A 22399-nucleotide genomic window follows, 5' to 3' on the forward strand; every position below is an offset into this window, starting at 1 on the left:
GAATTGGTCATCGGCACGAGGTCGAGCGGAAGGAGAGGAAGAAAGAAGAACGACGGCCAAGAGCGGGAGTCCAGGACACCAAGAAAACAGGAGACGTCAGGTCGTAATTGTTAACTATTAAAAGACACTTTTAGTGACTAGTAAACATCGCTGCCGGTAATGTGTATTTCTTACGGCAGGAAAGGAGAGCGGTGGGCCGGAATAATCCGGCCAAAGGGGAGGCCACTCCACCCGCACGGAGCGAGGGAGTCCCAAGGACGGAGCAACAAGCGGATTCTCAATCCGGAACTTATTCGATCAAATAGGAAAGAGAGCCGATCGGGCGCAGCCGTAAGCCCGCACCTTTAAGTCGAACAAGAAAATCTTGGAAACTTCGGGGCGATGAACCCACCAACACGGCCGTGATGACAACAAGGATCGCTAGGACGGCCCTGCGTAACGCGAAAGCGCCACAAGTGGCGCGATAGCGATTTATCGCGCCGGCATGTCTCCTGCAGGACTCTCGCTCGGCACTGTTCGGCGAGCCTTGAGGAAGGATGCAGGTTGCCCAGAGCGTACGAGCGAGAACGAGATCGCTAAGGAAAGAGCCGAAATATTCCTGCCGGTAGGACGAGCGTTGTCGACCCGAGTTTGCTGCCGATTTATTGTAGGTAATTAATTCGGATACGTCGCGCCCTTAATAGTTGCCGAGCCACGCGTTTTGGTGGATTAATTTGGTGAATAATTTTGGTTGATTAAGTCGCACGGCCGACGGGCACATGTCGCTCATCCGAATTATATAAAATAGGCTCTCTCTATTCATTTCGCCGCCGCCGACAGTCATTAGTGTTATTTTCGCGTTTGCCTGTATCATATGTTGTGAATTATCGGGATTTTTGCGTTCACGCGATCGATATTGCGCCGCGCGACTCGTACACCACAGTCGTTATCGATAGTTTCCGTATTGTTCCTGTGTATTGTTAGCGCGTTTTGTGGGTATTGTAAGAAATTGGAGTCAGGAGGAAGCGAAATCCTAAAAATTCGTACAAGAAATCTATCGGGTGTCTTTGAGCCCGCTATTAGTTTCCGCGAGTCATTCGAGTTAGATATTCGGCATTTCAACGCAAAGATCACCGTCATTGTTATTGAGACGTATATCGGCTTACCGCGAGCCGGACCAACGGACCGATTTGAGTCGTGCAATCTAGTCTTTTCTATTATATCGAAGCGGATTCATGAGCGTGCGTAAAGTAGTTACCGGCGTATTCGAGAGATTTCTTTAGTTGTCGCGGCTTAATTAAGTCTCGTACGGCGGAAATCCTCGCGGCCGAAAAGTCGAGTTAAAGCGCGTAAGACGCCCGGTAATTTGATACTGTTGCGCACGGTCGTGCCGATCTCCGCGGAAATAATATATCTTATTCGCCTGTAAAATAATTACTGTCATCCAAGGCTATTATTTATACGAACTGCTCAATACTCTTGTTTCATTCTTTTTAATATATTATTGTTATCTCTATTATAATACATCGAATACTCATTTTGGCTCCCGCGTTCTCGATTCTCAAGATTTCTCCCGTCTCCCCCGAACCTCCCCCTCTACCATTTCGGGTATACTGAATAGCCGCGGAATTTTGCCGTCGCGTTAATTATCGGTCGCGCGATTATCTTTTGGTGTTGCGTTTATCGTGAATGGTGCGGCCTGCCATACCTGGCGCCCAACTTGGTTTATTTTGCGATTCCGGGAATTTTTGTGGATCGCGAGATCGATATTCGAAATACGCGCCGAAGGTGTACCGTGGGCATCGAAGAACCGCCCGCCGGATCAATAATTATTAATTAAATAATTTTAAAAGAAATTTACGGTTACAAAACATACACATTATATATGGTGCACATAGTATTTAATACACATATAGTATTTTTATTATAAATAGACAGATATGGGCAAAAAAAGAAAGAGAGAGAGAGAGAGAGAGAGAGAGAGAGAGAGAGAGAGAGAGAGAGAAAGAATAGGAATGAGTAAGCGAGGGAATGGCTGTAAAACGATACATCGATTGATAATTCACATCAGTCACTAAACATTAGTGAGCATAAAGTATTGCTACGGAGAAAGATATAACTATTTTCTTTTTTTTCTTACTTTTGGCACTTTTATAGACCACTTGCTCAGTTACACTCATATCTTTTTTCTCTCTTTGCCCATTCTTCTCTGTCTATCTTTTTCTTATCCGAGCATACTATATGTGCGTTATATATTATCTACATGTGTGTACATGAATGTGTATATGTAATACTTTAAATTAAGTACTTTAAATAAAGTAACTTTAAATTTTTTTAAATATCATTAATCTTTTACTTATTTGTATATTTCACTGAAAATTCCTTATATTTATTTTGTAATAGTAGTTGTGCCACAATAATTAGTTAGCCAGAGGCGATCAATTCGTGAGCTGGTTGTTGAAAGAAACATTTCTCACCAAAAACGTTTTGCATGTGCGCTTTGATTGAAGAATATATCCCAGAAGCGATCAATTTGTGAGCTGGTTGTTGAAAGAAATATTTCCCATTAAATGCGTTTTGCATGTACGCTTTGGTTGAAGAATATATTCCAGAAGCGATCAATTCGTGAACTGGTTGTCGAAATAAATATTTCTCACCAAAACCGTTTTGCATGCACGCTTTGGTTCAAAAATATATCCCAGAAACGATAAATTCGTGAACTGATTATCGAAAGAAATATTTCCCACCAAAAGCGTTTTGCATGTACGCCTTGGTTAAAGAATATATTCCAGAAACGATCAATTCGTAAACTGGTTGTCGAAAGAAATATTTCCCACCAAAAACATTTTGCATGGTGCGCTCTAGTTATTAAAAAAATAACATTTTATCTCAGAGGCAATTTTTATTCGTGAGCTGGTTGTTTTAAGAAATATTTCACACCAGATGAGATTTGAATGTGCGCTCTGATTATTAAAAAAATAACATTTTGTCCCAGAAGCGATTTTTATTCGTGTGCTTGTTGGTTCAAAAAATATTTTATTCCAGAAGCGGTTTGCGTGTGCGCTCTGGTTATTAAAAAAATAACATTTTGTCCCAGAAGCGATTTTTATTCGTGTGCTGGTTAGTTTAAAAAATATTTTATTCCAGAAGCGGTTTGAATGTGCGTTCTGGTTATTAAAAAAATATTTTATTCCAGAGGCGATTTTTATTCATATGCTGGTTGGTTTAAAAAATATTTCATATCATACGCGGTTTGTGGATGAATATTCTGGTTATTAAAAAACAGTTATTCCAGAAGAAATTTAAAGAAACTTCCGTTTTTGAAAAACTAAGTGTGCAATATCTGGTGTTCCTTTCATATGATTGCAATCAATCATATATAGTAATAAAAGCTTATTGGAAGAACAAATTATTGAAAGCAATTATTATTATGATTACTGGCGATGTATTTTTTCTTTTTTTGATGGTACCAAATTTCGCGTATATAATAGTCTATCAGGCTGTGTATATACAAGTTGGTAGCTAAAGAAACAAAATATATATACATCTTCGTTATCAGAAGGCAATCCTTATGTGAAAAAATACTCCGAGGATGTAAAGAGTATGAGGAAACGGTTTTGTAATATTATAATAAACTGCTGCCTTTTTTAAAATAATAAGAAATTATGATTTAAAAAAATCTATCCTGATACTCGTAACAATATTGGCCAGAAAGAAGATACTTTAATCTCGCTCGCAAATTATAATCGCAGATATGAAAATAATAAATAAAATATTTTGGTTGCGTTCTCACGAAAATGGACGATGAAAGAGTCCTTTCTATATTATAAATATACAAAATATTGTAACAATCATAAAATTTTGTTGCAATGTTTTGCGGACAGAGAATTTATGTGTTTGCATTTATAAATATTTATATTGTTAAGATATAATTCTGTGCAAGATTAGGTTTAAGTAAAGTTTTGAAAGCACGCGCGACTAGAGAGAGAGAGTGAGACAGAGAGAGTTCGAGAGGGATCGGGTTCGAGAGTCGGTACGGAAGTAAGTAGACGAGACGAGGATAGAGAACAAAAGCGTAAGCATAGAAAATTAAGAGTTCTTCGAGCAGAGAAACGTTAGTTATAGTAATAGAAGAGAGTCTAAAGTCTTATTCATTTATTATTATTCTTTTGTTTTACAAGCATATTAAAACTGATTTATATAACATTGTTCCTTTGGGACTATTAAGTGAATAATACATGTGTATAACACAAACCACGTGTACAATTATTACGAGACCCCAACATATATTAATATTTATATAAATGTAAATTTTAATATGTGCATACTTATGTCATAAAAATATATAAACATTCACATTTATAGTGAAGAAGTTTATATATTCATTATATACTCATTAGTTCTCAATCATATCGATTATATCGATATAATATCGATGATAAAGATTTATCATAGTATTCGAAATTATATATATAATATATTTACATTCATATATAACATATTTTAGTTCAATTTTCTCGAACCGTATTGCATAAATTGTAACCCAGCAAACCAAGATATGATTGTTATACATACAGGATGTTTCAGAACAACCTTCCGTCCTTAAAATGACGTACTTCTGATACGATTCTAAGACGATTTTTCCTTTACCAAAATTTGAATTAAAGCGTAATTTTTGAGTTATAAGCAAAAATAGTTACCAAATCGAGTACAGAAGGCCGGCAGGAGCGGCGCAATGCGCCGCAGCTGACCGTCCGACGTGTGATTACCACCGCATGAGTCGCTAATTATTTTATCTTATAACATAAAATTATGCTTTAAATAAAATTTTGGTGAAGAAGAAAATGTGTTAGAATTACGTCAAGAATACGTATTTCTTAAAATAACGTCACTTTAGCGAGAGTTGTTTCGGATCGCCGTCGGACGTTACATTCAGCTGATTGCTACACGCGTGTGTATGGCAGAATGCGTGCATAAAAGAAAGAAAGAGATAAATAGAGAGAGAGAGAGAGAGAGAGAGAGAGGAACGGAAGGAGGGAATGAGGGAGAGACGTTTATACGCACGCACGTACGCGTACACTTTTTTTCTCGCTCTTTTTCTCTCTTTTACACAACACTCATACACTCTCTCATTCGGTCACTCATTCACGCACTCACTCACTCACCTGCTCACTCACAGCGTAGCAAATCTTCATGCTATGTATTGTCATTAACTGCTGCTGTGGTGCGTGGCGCGTGATTGACGCGAGATAAGACGAACGATCTTCTAAATCTTCTAAAATCTTTGCATTACGAATGCAGTAGAAAACATGAAACGTATAAAGAGGTACTTAAAAAAATTAATTATTTATCATAATTAATAACTATTTCTAATTATAATAAATAATTATTATTTTAAAAAGCATGTATTATACATTATTACGTTTTCGAAATTATTGCATTCACGATGCGAAAGTTTCAGTCAATCGTAAGATTGCAAGAATAATGTAATTAATAAATTACACTTGGGAAATATTATTTTTATTCTGCTCGAATCAGATGTTCCAACGTTAAAATGTATTGATCGTATGTATTGGTGTATTGTATATATTAAAACGCATGAGAGCTTGCATTAGGATGGATGGCGGGCATTTCGAGCATCTGGTCTAAAAATTTTTTTTTAATCAATCCGCTCTTTTCAGAGCGACCAATATATTTTAACGTTGGAACATCTGATTTGAGCAGAATAAAAATAAATTTTCCCAAGTGTAATTTATTAATTACATTATTCTTGCAATCTTGCAATTGACTGAAACTTTCGCATCGTGAATGCAATAGTTTCGAAAACGTAATAACGTATAATACATGCTTTTTAAAATAATAATTATTTATTATAATTAGAAAAAAATAGTTATTAATAAAATAATTAATTTTTTTTAAGTACGTCATAATACGTTTCATGTTTTCTACTGCATTCGTAATGCGAAGGTTTTAGAAGATCGTCCGTCTTATCTCGCATCAATCACGCGCCACGCACCACACGCACGTCGCAACTTGCATGGTACATGTCACGTTTCTTGCATCGCTAGGCAACGTAACAATGTGATCGCGCAGTCTCCGTGGTCCGTCGCTAAATAATAATCGTGCAGCTGTTAACGAAAATACGTAGTATGAAAATTCGCTACGCTGTGAGTGAGCAGGTGACTGAGTGAGTGCGTGAATGAGTGACCGAATGAGAGAGTGTATGAGTGTTGTGTAAAAGAGAGAAAGAGAGCGAGAAAAAAAGTGTATACGTACGTGTATATAAACATTTCTCCCTCATTCCCTCTTTCCCTTCCTCATCCTCTCTCTCTCTCTCTCTCTCTCTGTCTCTCTCTCTCTCTCTCTCTCTCTCTCTCTCTCTGTCTATCTCTTTCTTTCTTTTACACACACATTCCGCCATACACACATCGCGTGTTGCAATCAGCTGATTGTAGCGTCCGACGAGTGGCGACCCGGAACAACTTTCGTTAAAGTGACGTTATTTTAAGAAATATGAATTCCTGACGTAATTCTAACACATTTTCTTCTTTACCAAAATTTTATCTAAAGCATAATTTTATGTTATAAGATAAAATAGTTAGCGACTCATGCGATGGTAATCACGCGTCGGACGATCAGCTGCGGCGCATTGCGCCGCTCCTGCCTGCCTTCTGTACTCGACGCGTGATTTGCTAACTATTTTTGCTTATAACTCAAAAATTACGCTTCAATTCAAATTTTGGTAAAGGAAAAATCGTCTTAGAATCGTATCAGGAATACGTCATTTTAAGGACTGAAGGTTGTTCTCTTGTTATACAGGAAACACCCTGTATAACATGTACATAATAAGTGCATGTTACATCTATGTTACATGGCAGATATATTCGATGTTTGCTGGATGTATGTATCATATTTATGTGTGTGTGTGCGCGCGCGCGCGCGTGCGTGCGTGCGTGTGTGTACATATATGGTATATATATATATATATATATATATATATATATATATATATATATATAATATAATATATATATATATGACAAAATCGAAAGAGATAATATGAGCAATATTATAGATTTGTATTCAAAATATGTATGCGACACAGACAGATACCTATTAAAGTCGTTGCTTTTACGAGACGATAGAATAGAAATAGAGTAGAAATCCAATATATTTTCTGTCTCAACATATTTAACACAATGCGAAAAGCTTGTATTTTATTGCTCTTTCAAAAGTACCCAGATAGCCAAGTCTGTTCGAACAGATTTTGCCAAACGTCTGCTACAAATTTTTGTCAGCAGAAAGATTCCAGATTGTATACAAAGTCTGTTATATCAGATAATGATAGCAGAATGTCAGCAGAAATGTTACAAAACCTGCTGACATAATTTGACAAGATCAGTAGCAGAAACCGAGCAGGATTTGCATAGAATTATTATAGCAGATAGCCAGCAGAAACTGAGCAGGATCTGCACAACGCAATTTGATGTCAAATTGATAGCAGAAATCGAGCAGAATCTGCGCGCGCGCAATCTGACGGCAGATTGGTAGCAGAAATCGAGCAGGATCTGTTAACATGACTTGATATCAGGTTGTCGGCAGAAATCGAGCAAGATCTGCGCGCGCGCAATCTGATGGCAAATCGGCAGTAGAAATCAAACAGAATCTGCAGATTTTAGCATTCATATAATTTATTGAAATAGTATAGTTTATTCGCTTACAGCTATGCGGCGCACTATTCATTTTCCATATCCGTATTCAAGTTTTTGTTACGAGCGTATATATAATGCCTGCAAAATGCGGCTAATAACATCGTAATTATTTCTATCAATTTAATTTCTGGTACGACTCCCGTACCGGGAATTCAGATATTGAACTGATTTTTAGAAAATCAGACCCAGACAGCACAAAACATCCTCAGGATCATCCTGAGGATCATCAGGATGTCTGTAGGATATATCTGCCCTGTCTATTATATTGGATGTCTTTTGGATTTCCAGAGGACGTATTCCAGAGGATATATATGTGCAATTAATTGTTAACGTTAATTTCGTTTAATATTAATAATTGAATTTGATGCGCACATTTTTATATATCCAAAATTATTATTTATTTAATATTTCATGAGAAATGTTACTATTTGCAACATTCCCAGACAGCACAAAACATCCTCAGGATCATCCTGAATATGTCCAGGACGGTTCAGGACATTTGTAGGATGTTTTAAGATATATTATTATAAATATATTTATAAAAATTTAATATGCATACATAATTATTTTTAGTTGTGTCGGCTATTTTATATAATTTAGAAATCTTAAGTATTATAATAAGTATTAATGTCCTATAAATGTCCACTGGATAACCCCTGGATGTCTGTAGGATATATCTGCCCTGTCTATTATATTGGATGTCTTTTGGATTTCCAGAGGACATATACATGTACAATTAATTGTTAACATTAATTTCGTTTAATATTAATAATTGAATTTGATGCGCACATTTTCATATATCCAAAATTATTATTTATTTAATATTTTATGAGAAATGTTACTGTTCGCAACATTCCAAAAACTTTACAAACAATAGTATTCAACCGCTAGTTCGTTTGTTTACCGCTATGCGACACGCGAACTCGTATTTGAGATTTGGTCATGAGAATTATATAAAGCTTGCAAAGAGCAACTGACAGGAAATTACAAATGTAATTATTTTCTATCAGTTCAATTTCTGATGCAATCCCAACATAGGGAATTCAGATATTGGATTGTTTAGAAAATATTACACAATTCAAACCCGGGAGCCAAACCTAAAATATTCATGTACAGCACGAAAGCCTCAAATATTAAAGAACGGTGAACTATTTTTAATATTAGATTTTTAATATTGGCAGTAAATAACAAAACATAATTTTAATTTATATTTAAATTTTAAAATTTGTTCCTTGAAACATACGAAAAATATCCCTAACATATCCTATAAAAATCCTTAGGATGTTCCACAGGATCTCCCTGGATTCTCCAGAGGTTAATATACGGCTATCATTTACTCTTCCTCAGGACATCCAGAGGAGATCTGAGGATTACAATGGGATATCCTGAGGATATCCTACATGTATGTCCTGGATGCCCTTTGGACGTCCTAAGGACATCCTTGTGCTGTCTGGGTTCCAAAAACTTTATAAACAATAATATTCAACCGTTAGTTCGTTTGTTTACCGCTATGCGACACGCGAACTCGTATTTGAGATTTGGTCATGAGAATTATATAAAGCTTGCAAAGAGCAACTGACAGGAAATTACAAATGTAATTATTTTCTATCAGTTCAATTTCTGATGCAATCCCAACATAGGGAATTCAGATATTGGATTGTTTAGAAAATATTACACAACTCAAACCCGGGAGCCAAACCTATGGTAAGATATTCATGTACAGCACGAAAGCCTCAAATATTAAAGAACGGTGAACTATTTTTAATAGATTTTTAATATTAGCAGTAAATAACAAAACATAGTTTTAATTTATATTTAAATTTTAAAATTTGCTCCTTGAAACATACGAAAAATATCCCTAACATATCCTATAAAAATCCTTAGGATGTTCCACAGGATCTCCCTGGATTCTCCAGAGGTTAATATACGGCTATCATTTACTCTTCCTCAGGACATCCAGAGGAGATCTGAGGATTACAATGGGATATCCTGAGGATATCCTACATATATGTCCTGGATGCCCTTTGGACGTCCTAAGGACATCCTTGTGCTGTCTGGGGACAGATAAATATCCGATTTTCACTTATTTGGAAAGAAATTATCCAAATAAGTGAAAATCGTTCGTTATTATATCTATTTAAAATATAAAATAGAAATTAACTTCCATATAAATAAAATATTTTAATTTTGATTTAATTTCATAAATTAATTATTCAAATTTTCATATATGTATTACATTAATACATATTATTAATATTATAAATTTATGTTATTAATACAAACATCAGAAAATGACATCCCGTGGATGTGACATATCAACTATTGACGTCATTTTTGAATCTTATGAGACCTAACTTTAGGATTAATTCTAATTGGTTATTTTGTGACCAATTTAAAATTTACTGTCATTTTGCTATTTGGACTCGAGACCCTTTAAATGTTTAAATCCATTTAAATAAATACCATTTTATATAAATGTCTAGAAATTGCTCGATTTCTGCTGTCAATCTGCCGTCAGATTGCGCGCAGGCTCTGCATGGTTTCTGCTGCCAATCTGCTCATATTGCCTGTTAGCAGGCTCTGTCGACAAAACCTGAGCTTAATGTGGTCACAGATGGCTATGGTTTTGGCATGGAATTCTGATTAAATTTGCTGCCAATCTGCGCGCATGCTGCTAGCATTTTGCTATTTGGGTAGGCACATATCCTTGACAATTACTCTACATAATAATATTGGTAATCTATAAAGCGTTGGTAATATATATACCGACACTTTTAATTACACTTAGATGAGGATGTTCTCCCGTCGCTCCGGCATTCTCTTAAAAAGAAAGTTAAAAGTTAAAAAATTATTAAAAAGTTTATTAAGCGGTATTCATAACTTGCATTTATTGGTATTACTTAGAGCACCACCACGCATACGCGCACCTCGGGCGTGTAAAATGGCGGACCTTTAATTGGGTACATTCATAGACATAGTATATCTAGACGAAGAGTTTGCCTTTGTTTAAGAAGTGGGGATAAAAAGGGGAGCACACACTTTTGCATAAGCGCTTTTCTTTATGCATAAGAAAATTGACCAATCAAATTTCTTATGCTTATGATTATGCATTTATGCAAAAGTGTGTGCTCCCCGCTTAATGATGCACGTAGAAAAAGACATACTCTGTTTCGTGCCCCTTGCGTTCTCTCTCGCTCGCACAGAGCATAGCGCTCTCTTTTGTCATGCTACGTGCGAGCGAGAGAGAATACAAGGGGCACGAAACAGAGTATGTCCTTTTCTACGTGCACCTCGGTTCCCACTTCTCAACACTCGGTCTAGATATACTATGTCTATGGGTTCACATCACTATTTGTAAACTATATACCATACTGGAACGCGCACAGCTATGCCCTCACCACTACTACCGCGGCCACTAAAAGATAGCTGCAGAGCTGTCTCTTTTTACCGTGAACTACCATGACTGAAAACATTGTCCTGCAATGCAATCATACCAAATCACACGCAATCTTCGATACCACGCGAATATTTATTTCTATGCTAGATGGTTGAAAACATTAAGAAGCAAAGAATTAAAATAAATGTGAAAAATAGTAAAGTGTATCTTAAAAAACTGCACATCAAGCTATGATAATGGTTTTAGAACGGATAGTACATCTGGTCACGTGGTCGACGTAGTTAGATAGACAAGAACAGGTCTGAGGAGCGACACTCTCGCAGTCCCACATTTCTGGCCGCCAATCGGCAGAGCTGTGCGCGTTCCAGTATAGTATATAGTTCAGTGAGGTACATTGCCAGGAGGCCTATCAGCAATCCAAATATACAGGGTATCCCAAGGCACCCTTGACAACGCTCATGAACAGGTAGAGCATAGTAAACTGAACAGTAAAGTCCTGTAACATTTTTTTCTATAACGCTTAATAAAGGAAGTATTATTGAGTAAAGTCTGGCCAATCAGCGCCGACCTTTAGCCGCGCGCCTGGTAGTGCGCGTGAGCGCTCCGTTACTACGGCGACGCACACTATCAGGCGGGCGGCTCACCGACGTGCGTCCGGCTAAAAGTCGGCGCTGATTGGCCAGACTTTATTCAATAATAACTTCTTTATTAAGCATTATATAAAAAAATGGTACAGGACTTTTCTATTCAGTTTACTGTGCTCTACCTGCTCACGAACGTTGTCAAGGGTGCTTTGGGACACTCTGTATAGATCAATGGTAGTATGTCATCGCAGCTATCTTGACCGTTCATTTTTCTGACGTCTTTCAGGGCCGTGTACAGCCACTTGTTGCCTTACTTCGTCCAATCTGCACTTATTTTGCGCACGATCACCGATTCTAAATAAGTGAGAGGAAGGAGCCAGTATTAGGCTAAAAAATATTATTAATAAGTGATAGGGTCCGAGCACAGACTTTTGCATAAGCACAAGGATAAGCATAAGGAAATTGATTAGTCCATAAGCATATGCATAAGGAAATGGACCAATCGATTTCCTTATGCTTATAGTTATGCACTTATGCAAAAGTGTGTGCTCGGGCCCTTAAGGCTCTCACACACAAATTGGCATAACTGCATATGCATAGCATAAGACCGTCTGGACCAATGAGCATTGAAATAAAATCGCCATATTGATTTACATAGCATACTCATTGATCCGGTTACATTGATACTCAGACGGTTTTATGCTATGCATATGCAGCTATGCCAATTTGTGTGTGATCGGCTTTAATTTATAAAATCATGGTGCATTGCAAGACCTTTGAGGTACTTCCAGTTAGAGTCCTAAATAATCAGAGACGTGACATGGTTTCCCCCTTCATCCTTCCCATAATCGCCATGTTGGGCTCGCAGCTGTCTATTTGTAAATCTAAAATGTTTTAAAAATATCTCAGAGATATTTAAAATGTTTTTTTTTAATAAAATTACAAATATACTTTTTTCTCACTTACGGTACGCCGGTTGCGGTTAATTTGCACGTGGGATTTACTACGGGACCAACATAGCAATCAGCAAGCGAGACGCTATTGTCGCTTCTCTGTTTATTTAGAGCTCCACTTCCAGTATCTTTGTCAATTCGTCCCTGAGCGGCCCCCCATCTTGACCGTCCACTTATATATAGTCACTTCCATCCGCTCGCCTAAGGGTCTCAGCACAATAAAAGGAATAAGGAACATGGAATAAAGAATAGAGAACAACCACAATGGAGGGAATGCGCACACAAGTGTTGTGCGCGCATTCCCTGTTCCTTATTCCTCTTATTGTACTGAGGTCCTAATACCAATGATTACTCCAGTTATTCTTTCCTCATTAAAAGAAAATACTAGAGTCTCTAGAAGTAAGAGTTTGGCCAATGTCATAGACATAGTATCTAGACCGAGCGTTTGCCTTTATTTAAGGAGTGGGGATAAAGATGCACGTAAAAAAGAACATACTCTGTTTCGTGCCCCATGCGTTCTCTCTCGCTTGCATAGAGCATAGCGCTCTCTTTCGCCGTGCTACGTGCGAGCGTAACAGAGTATGTCCTTTTCTACGTGCATCTCGGCTCCCACACCTCAACATTCGGTCTAGATATGCTATATCTGTAGCCACTCTTTTAGTTTGATACAAAATGGCGTAGCTGCATATATATATACACTATATATACTATATATACACTTACTACTACATCTGTACTTACTACTACATGTACCAGACATATGTATCCATAAATTATGGGCTAATTTTTTAAAATGTCATCACTGATTGGTGCCGCTATTTCGTATCAAGCCAATCAAAAATTGGATGACATTGGCTAGATTTTTACTTCTAGGAACTTCTGGTGTGTACTCTCCCTTGTTTATAAAATATACATATAGTAAAACTCATTTACGGTGATTGTGTATTTATTATCTTTATGCTATAATTCTTTCAATATTTGTTCGCGTGACAGTCAACAGTAACAATAATATACGGCAAAAATGAGATAAATTCTTGTCTAACAGATAATTAATGTAAGTTTTTTGTCATTGTAGCTGTTAGAAGGACTTTGCTAATGAAGTTTCCTGTTCTTTAATTAAAATAACGAAGTTCTGGAATATTTTATACGCATCAGAAATGGCTCTCTACCTTGTTAAAAAACAATTATAAATTATATGTTATTGTTCATGCTTGTATATATAATTGTATGTGTATCCATGTGTATATGAATATTTAGTTTATATGTATAATTCCTAACTATAATATAGCACAGCTAAGTAATATATAGTTCAGAATTTTCTTTCAAAAAATGCAAAAAATAAAAAAAGGTCTTTTTTTATTAAAAAGATTGGATTATGCGCGCGCGAACACCCGATTTAGTTAAACGATTAAATGCAGTTCAAAAATCGAGTGACTGTAATCTGAATTAGGTAGACCGCACTTTTTCAATAGAAATAGTCGGTCTGTCAGTTTTCTCATAATTCAGATAAATATATTTGTGAATATTATTTATATCTTTTTTGTAAATTAATTATTGACATTACGTTATTTTAGAATTATAATATTTAAAGCCTTAGTTTCCTTTTCACATTTGTTCAATAACGAAACAAATTTGTGCGCAAACAATGCATGAAAAGGCTTGCAGAGACATCCTGCTGAAAATATTTTAACAATATTATTCGATATTTATACTAATGCAGTAGAACTATAAATTATTGCCTTTAGCTAATTTGCAGTCTTACATTTTCGACAGTATATATTTTTCAATTGCACTACAAACTGATTTTACTCGTCTCGCTGTCTCATAATTCATTATCATCGTTGCACTATTCGAAATTTTATTAATGCCATCATAGTAATTGCTAACTCGTGCTGCAGTAGCGCTTTACCCAAGTAGCAGAGTGACGTCAAAAGACAATATAATAACGTCTATTTTTGGTCTATAACATCGGCGACTAATAATTGACGTTTAGAAGACGTCATTTCTTAAGGTACATTTTCACAAGTCGCTAAAATCGATCGTTTGAGCGACAAAAAGGATCAGGTGATCAAAATGGACGAATGAGTGATGACGATCTGGCCGCTGATTTGTCCATTTCGATCACGTGATCCTTTTTATCGCTCAAATGATCGATTCAGCGGCTCGTGAAAATGTATCTTTAGACTAGTCAAAGACGTTATTTTGAAAACGTCCTATGGTCGTCCAAATAAAGACTTTTTGTAACTAGTATTGGGATTATAGTTCATTTGCTTACCGCTATGCGGCGCATTATTCACTATCTATACCCGCATACAAATTTTTGTCACGAGCGTATATAAAGCTTGCAAAATGCAGCTAATAATTGTAATTTTTTTATCAGTTTAATTTCTGATACGTTTCCCGTACCGGGAAATTTAGATATTGAACTGATTTTTGGAAAATCGAACAGATAATATCCAATTTTAATTTATTCGGACAATTTTTGTCCAAATAAGTGAAAATCGCTCATCGTTATTATCTGTTTAAAATATGAAATAGAAATTAACTTCCATATAAATAAAATCTTTAATTTTATAAATTAAATTATTTAGATTTACCTATAATATATATCACATTAATATGTGTTTGATAAAGTACCCAAGGAGTTTCTGGTTTCGGGGGGTGTCGGGAAGAACAGTAGGAATCCACTCACTCTGGTCCGAGCCGCATTTCGCAAATATTCTCACTCAAACGTATTTCGATGATCGATTTCCGATTGATAAAGTCCTTGTGATCACCGAGAACCTTGAGAACATCGGGAGATTGATTACTAGATCCGATCCGAATCGCAAAACCGAATTCCGAGAGCTTTGTAGACTTTTCTAAAGGCAACGTGCGTTACGAAAGACCGGTACTCACAGAATGATAAGATAAATCCGAGAGCGATACTAGATTTTCGAAGAGAGGAAGACCGTTAGTATTCGAACCAATGACCCGCACCAATAACCCGTTAATTGTCCTTGTTACTGATAATATTCGTTCATTACCAAATGAGAAATTCCCGATGCAGATTGATGATGATTAACAATAATGAATCAGCTAAGAACCGGACCGATGAATTATATAATTGATCCGAACAAAGAACCGCTAATTAATCCGAGACGTAGGCCGGTATGAACTGCCACTTGTTGCTAGAGACGGGTATTCACGGAATGATCGAGAATCTCCGGAAGGGTCGATATCGACGCAGGAGCGCGGATAAGGTCCTGAAAACGTGCTTATGATTGGATGATAGCATGGCGCGATGCTGGTTAGATTGATAGAACAGGCTTCGGGATTGGGTTAAGGCCGCGTACAAGAGAGAAAAGGAAGAGAGAGAACACTAAGGAGAAGGGCCAGAGTGAGTGAGATGCTGTTGAGGAGATTGCGTAAAAGTCGTGAGATTTTCTGAACAACATGTATATTATTACTGTAATTGGTCTTAGTTTTGCGTCAAACAAACGTTCAAAAATGACATCCCATGAATATAACATATCGACGTCATTTTCGAGTTTCATATAAAATCTAACTTAAAAGACGTCTAATTGGTCGTTTTCTGACCAAAATTTACCATTATTGTGATGTCAGTTTGCTTGGTAATATGTGAAGCAAAAGAGTAATATCACCGACGAGATATATTATTAAAGATCATCAGCCTTGGGTAAATTTTTGTGACCACCAAGTGGGGCCAGTAACCCCGGAGGTAATTGAAGAATGTTGACATTACCGGCTGTTTGACTGCATCGAAGATAATTACACGAATTATTTAATTCATACGGTTCTTTTACTTCATCCAATTATTATTTTATTATTGAAAACACCGACGAGATATCATTAGAGATCGATCGTCCTATAAGATTAGATATATTACTGGAAAAAAACTAGCCACGCGCTGTAGGTAAGTAAATCTTTGCATTGTCAATAATAAAACAATAAATTTACAATAAAATATTTATTTTGTTGTTCTTGAGGCAGTTATACAGGGTGTCTCATTTTAAAGGACTCACTCAAATATCTCAGAAACACTGCGTTAAATCGAAAAATGTTTCAAACAAAAGTTGTGTGGCTTCAAGGGGGCCATAAGATGGTGACAATGATTTGACCTTGGAAAATCATTTGAAGGTCATGTAAAGGTCAACTTTAAAATCTTAAATGGAAACCCCCATTTTTTATTTAGTATTCTTGTAGCTGACATCGAGAGCTTTCTAAAACACTATAATAAAATATTTTTTTATTGAGTACTTTTTGAGTTATTTTATATTTTAATCTGACATATTTTGATATAAAAAATAAAATATTTTGTAAAATATTCAGTTCTCGATAATTTTACCGTAATACTTATGTACAGAATAATAAGACAAATAATTAGTGCCAAAAAAACAAATAATTGTTTAAAAAAATACATTGTAAATAATTTTCTTAAAAACAATTTTTTTTCATACTAATTGATTTGTCTCATTATTCTGTACATAGAAGTATTACGGTAAGATTATCGAAAACTGAATATTTTATGAGATATTTAATTTTTTATATCAAAAGATGTCATATTAAAATATAAAATAACTCAAAAAGTACTGAATAAAAAAATACTTTATTATAGTGTTTTGGAAAGCTCTCGATGTCAGCTACAAGAATACTAAATAAAAAATGGGGGTTTCTATTTAAGATTTTGAAGTTGACCTTCACATGACCTTCAAATGATTTTCCAACGTCAAATCATTGTCACCAACTTATGGCCCCCTTGAAGCCACACAACTTTTGTTTGAAACATTTTTCGATTTAATGCAGTGTTTCTGAGATATTTGAGTAGTTCCTTTAAAATGGGACACCCTGTATAAAAGGTCTATACTATTTTCGCTAATAAAACAATAACTGGATGAACTAAAATAATGCGTAGCGAGTTTTTTTTCTAGTCACACTAAATCCCACAAGACCACCGGTCTTTAATGATATCTCGTCGATGATAATATATATTAATAATGAATGCACGTGTAAACAATACATATAACAACATAATAAGATTATTATATATGTAACGATGAAACTGGTAATAGTAAGAGATAATAACAAGATATATTTTGACGCTCGCGTTTATATTTAATTAAGGGTCCCATCTATTTTAGAGTCAAAAATATCGACATTTATTTGCATTTTCTGAAGTATCATGAAGAATATGTCTCTGAAATTTTATTGAAAAGTTCGCAAAATTGATAGAGTTATAAAATTTTGAATAGAATAGCGCGCGAGTCTTCAAGCCTATAAAACTTTAAATGTCTTTTTCTCAAAACACTGTTTTCAAAGTTGGTGTGACGGATATCTTGAAAACTAATGGATCAAATAACTTCATTTTTTTTTAAATGAAAGAGTACATTTTTTAGAGATACTGAACCTAATTAGAATTAAAAAAATTAGTATTTAATATTTTTCTGACCTTCAAGAACTGATAAAATTTCATCCAAATTAAAATATCTATTCTTAAAATAACACTAGTTTGTTATTTCTCAATTTTTTCTAATAAAATAAGATTCAGATATCCCAAATAAAATTAGATATCCTAAAAAAATATCCTATTATAGAGGGCGTAATAGAGCGCCCGCATCAACAGTTTTTTGAGAAAACAACGAATTTTTATGAAAAATGTTTCATGCAAAAGTTATAGAGCTCTAAGTGGCGTATTATATAATAATATTAGTATGACCTTGAATAGCACTGTCAAGGTCATATAAAAATCACTTTGAATTTTTTAAAAGGAGCTCCCTATTTTTTATTACATATTCTTGTAGCTTACCTCGAGAGCTTTCCAAAACACTATAATAAAGTATTTTTTCATTAAGTATTTTTTGAGTTATTTTATATTTTAATCTAACATATTTTGATATAAAAAATAAAATATTTCGTAAAATATTCAGTTTTCGATAATCTTACCGTAATACTTTTATGTACAGAATAATGAGACAAATCAATTAAATGATTTATATTGGAATCATTATCAAAAAAATTTATAAATTGAATAGTGGAAAAAAGCTAAAAAATATTTACGAAATCTTTTCGATTCATTTGGCTCTGCACAGATTTGCTACAAATTTATTATTGTTAATAATACCATCATATATTTGTAAAGATGTTAATATATACTACAAAAAAGAATGATATCCCTAAAAACTTATCTTTTTAAAAAAAGCTAAAAAAGAAGGCACAAAGTACACTCGCCACTTGTAAAAAACTATATTTATATATATTTATAAAATAGTGTTATTTTAAATATTGGAAAAATTAAATCTTAGAAATTAATATAAAAAATTAACTCTTAATACAAATAAAAAAAAAATTTGATTAAAAAACTTCTCGCTGGTAAACTAAACAATATGTTAAAATTAATGTATTCTTTAATACATTTACGTTATAGTTATTGATGTAACTAAATTAAATATATTTCTATAAATTAAATTTAGACCTAAATTACATTTATTATTTCGTTGGTTTTAATATGTATTTTGAAAATTAGCCGCGCCAAGTTTTTTTAATTAAAATTTCTTTTTTTATTTGTATTTTCAATTTTTGTATACATTTTTAATTTTTTATATTAATTTCTAAGTTTTAATTTTTTTACATTGTTTTTGGTTAAAATATTTGTTTAACTTTTATTTTCAGTTAGCGCAATTTGTTGATATCATTATTTTTGCAGAATATATTTGTACAATTTTTTTTGGTTAAATTATTTTTATAAGTTTTTATTTTCAATAATTTAAAATAACACTATTTTATAAATATATATAAATATAGTTTTTTACAAGTGGCGCGTGTACTTGGCCCCTTTTTTTGTCTTTTTTAAAAAGATAATTTTTTAGGGATTAAAATAGACCTTTAATATAACTTATTTTGACATTTTCCAAAGTTCTATACTCGCGGAGGGTATAGTTCATTTAATAATCAATGATAGAAAGAGATGATTAGAATAAACGATAATACCAGACATCTTGGACTTATTGACAAATGTATCATCTGATATTTCGACAAATAAAAATTTCTTGAAGAGTTAAGAATAGCTCATACTCTCATTGGATATTTATTAAAAAGATATATCGCCAAATTTTTGTTACATTGATTAATTCGATCAATGACGTAGGCAAATTTTCTATTTTGCCGCGACGCAAGATTTATCATCGCCAAGTGATAAACTGGGAACTGCGTCGCAACTCCTAGTTGTCGTCGTCGTCATCATCATTGCAGCGTCGCACAGCCTCGTAATCCAGACTCATTTAAAAGCGACCGATATTCGCCAGCGTATTGTTTAACGATGTAATTGTCGACGATGCGTTCATACATACGCTTTTAATGATTTTAATCGACGACGAATACGATGATGAGGACGACAGTGCGAGATGAGGCGAAAGCTGGTGATTTCTTATCGCGGTGATATATTGTTCTTCGTGTTAACATGATACGAATTAGATTAGATTGAGTTATAAAATTCTGCGAAGCAGCATTTGATATTGTCGATACGACGACAACGGTGGTATACACGCGGCAGCAAAATAACCGATTTCAACTCGGCGTTCATCAACACATGTCGGAGTAATAATCGTAACGGCGCCGTCATCAGTACAAAAACAGGGTATCAAGAAAGACGGCTAAATAAAAGAAGTGAATCTAATTCGAATTATTTCGTTTCTGAAAAAATTTTGGCCATTATACCATTCGATAGAACAAGTTCAGTTTTAAGAATCTATTTTTGCAATACGATCTTAGAAAAATGATCAATTAGTATAAAAAATAATTGTTTCTAAGAAAATTGTTTACAATATATTTTTTAAACAATTATTTGTTTTTTTGCACTAATTGATTTGTCTCATTATTCTGTACATAAAAATATTATGGTAAGAGTATCGAAAACTGAATATTTTACGAAATATTTTATTTTTTATATAAAAAGATGTCAGATTAAAATATAAAATAACTCAAAAAGTACTTAATAAAAAAATACTTTATTATAGTGTTTTAGAAAGCTCTCGAGATAAGCTATAAGAATATGTAATGAAAAATAGGGGGTTCCATTTAAAAAACGGAAGTTGACTTTCAAATGACATTGAAAATGACCTTTAATGACTAATCCAAGGTCACTATTAGATAGCCCCCTTTGTTCCCTACAACTTTTATCCGAGTTGTTTTCCTTCAAACGTTGATCCTGAAAAGTTATGAGGGTGGAACTTTTAAAATGGGACACCCTGTGTATACATATATATATGCAGGGTGTCTCAGATCATTTAGGACTGGATATACTCGTGTGCAGATAGAGCAGACCAAACTGAGTCGAAAAGTCATCTTTCATTTTTTTTATAATGCTTAATATTATTCAGTAAAGTCTGGTCAATCAGCGCCAACCTTTAGCCAGGCGCACGTCGGTGAGCCGCGCGCCGTTAAGTATGCGCTACCGCATACTATCAGGCGCGCGACTCACCGACGTGCGCCCGGCTAAAGATCGGCGCTGATTGGCCAGACTTTACTCAATAATAATTCCTTTATTAAGCGTTATAAAAAAAATGATACAGGATTTTTCGACTCAGTTTGATCTGCTCTATCTGCACACAAGTATTGTCTCAAATGATGTGGGACAATACGTGCGTGCGGGCGTGCGGGCGCGCGCGCGCGCGCGCGTGTGTGTATGTGTGTGTGTATAATATTTAATGGATATCTGTTAAATAGATATTTTTATTGTCGCGCGCCTAATTTTATGTCTGATTATAACACGACATGGCCACTTAATTCTTTAATCTTTAATTACTTACCATATATATATGTGTGTGTGGGTAATGTGTTTCAGAATACCATTTAATTTTTCTATTTAATTTTTAATATGACAGATGTGCTTTTTAAATGAAAATGGAACTAAGTCCTTGTTTTGATTTTTAACTTTTTCTAGTTAGTTTCTAAAAATTCTCTCTCTCTCTCTCTCTCTCTCTCTCTCTCTCTCTCTCTCTCTCTCTCTCTCTGCAATAGTAGTTAAATGTGTTAATTAATTAATAATAGAAATTTGCACACGTTCGACTATCGTATTATTTCAGATTTAATTAGAATATAAATTTTGAATATTAATTTTATCATAGATAATATTACAATTTAATTTCGTTACATATATGTATGTCTCGAGAGATATATGATACCAGGTTAAAACGACACGTGTTTCGTAACATAAACATCTGACCGCAAGTCAAATTGCATTAATAACCATAACCATTTATCGTAAAGTGTCACAATGATCCAATTGCCCTTAATTTGAAGCGCATGCGAAATGGTTCCCGCTTGCGGAGGTGTTGGAAAGCGAATTATTGTAGCGCGTTTCATGAACAAGGCGTCGATTGTAAAAAATCTTCGTCGTTGGAAAAAAGTCGTGTTATTATATGTATTTATTTTATTGTTTTTCACATAAAAGTCAAAATTAAACAAAAATAAGGAGAGGCTATATATGTGTGTATATATATATATATATATATATATATATATATATATATATATATATATATGTATATATAATAAGTCTTATAATCCATCTAGTCAAAATTAAACAAAAATAAGGAGAGGCTATATATGTGTGTATATATATATATATATATATATATATATATATATATATATATATGTATATATATATATATATATGTATATATAATAAGTCTTATAATCCATCTTCCGAAGGTGAATAGACAAAAATGCTATTCTTTTAAACAAAAGTAATATTTTAGGATACAATTAGAGAGC

At 34.4% G+C, this 22399-nt stretch overlaps 1 protein-coding gene and 2 long non-coding RNA genes across 3 annotated transcripts in view; all 3 read right to left on the bottom strand.

Moving 5' to 3' along the window:
* LOC138933079 (b(0,+)-type amino acid transporter 1) overlaps window positions 1-22399 on the bottom strand; it is a 71435-nt gene that overhangs the window by 29785 nt on the left and 19251 nt on the right. The window lies entirely within an intron of this gene.
* On the bottom strand, window positions 9968-11527 carry LOC138933489 (uncharacterized). Its single transcript, XR_011446969.1, has 3 exons — window positions 11059-11527; window positions 10592-10641; window positions 9968-10511 (listed from the first exon to the last, which is right to left on the bottom strand). It is a non-coding gene; the product is annotated as an uncharacterized lncRNA (long non-coding RNA).
* LOC138933547 (uncharacterized) lies at window positions 11878-13295 on the bottom strand. The gene is made up of 3 exons (XR_011446981.1): window positions 12639-13295; window positions 12447-12556; window positions 11878-12026 (listed from the first exon to the last, which is right to left on the bottom strand). It is a non-coding gene; the product is annotated as an uncharacterized lncRNA (long non-coding RNA).

The sequence above is a fragment of the Polyergus mexicanus genome, unplaced genomic scaffold, assembly GCF_030449975.1.
Source record: "Polyergus mexicanus isolate NDT 795.1 unplaced genomic scaffold, iyPolMexi1.0 SCAF_5, whole genome shotgun sequence".
NCBI classification, from domain to species: domain Eukaryota; kingdom Metazoa; phylum Arthropoda; class Insecta; order Hymenoptera; family Formicidae; genus Polyergus; species Polyergus mexicanus.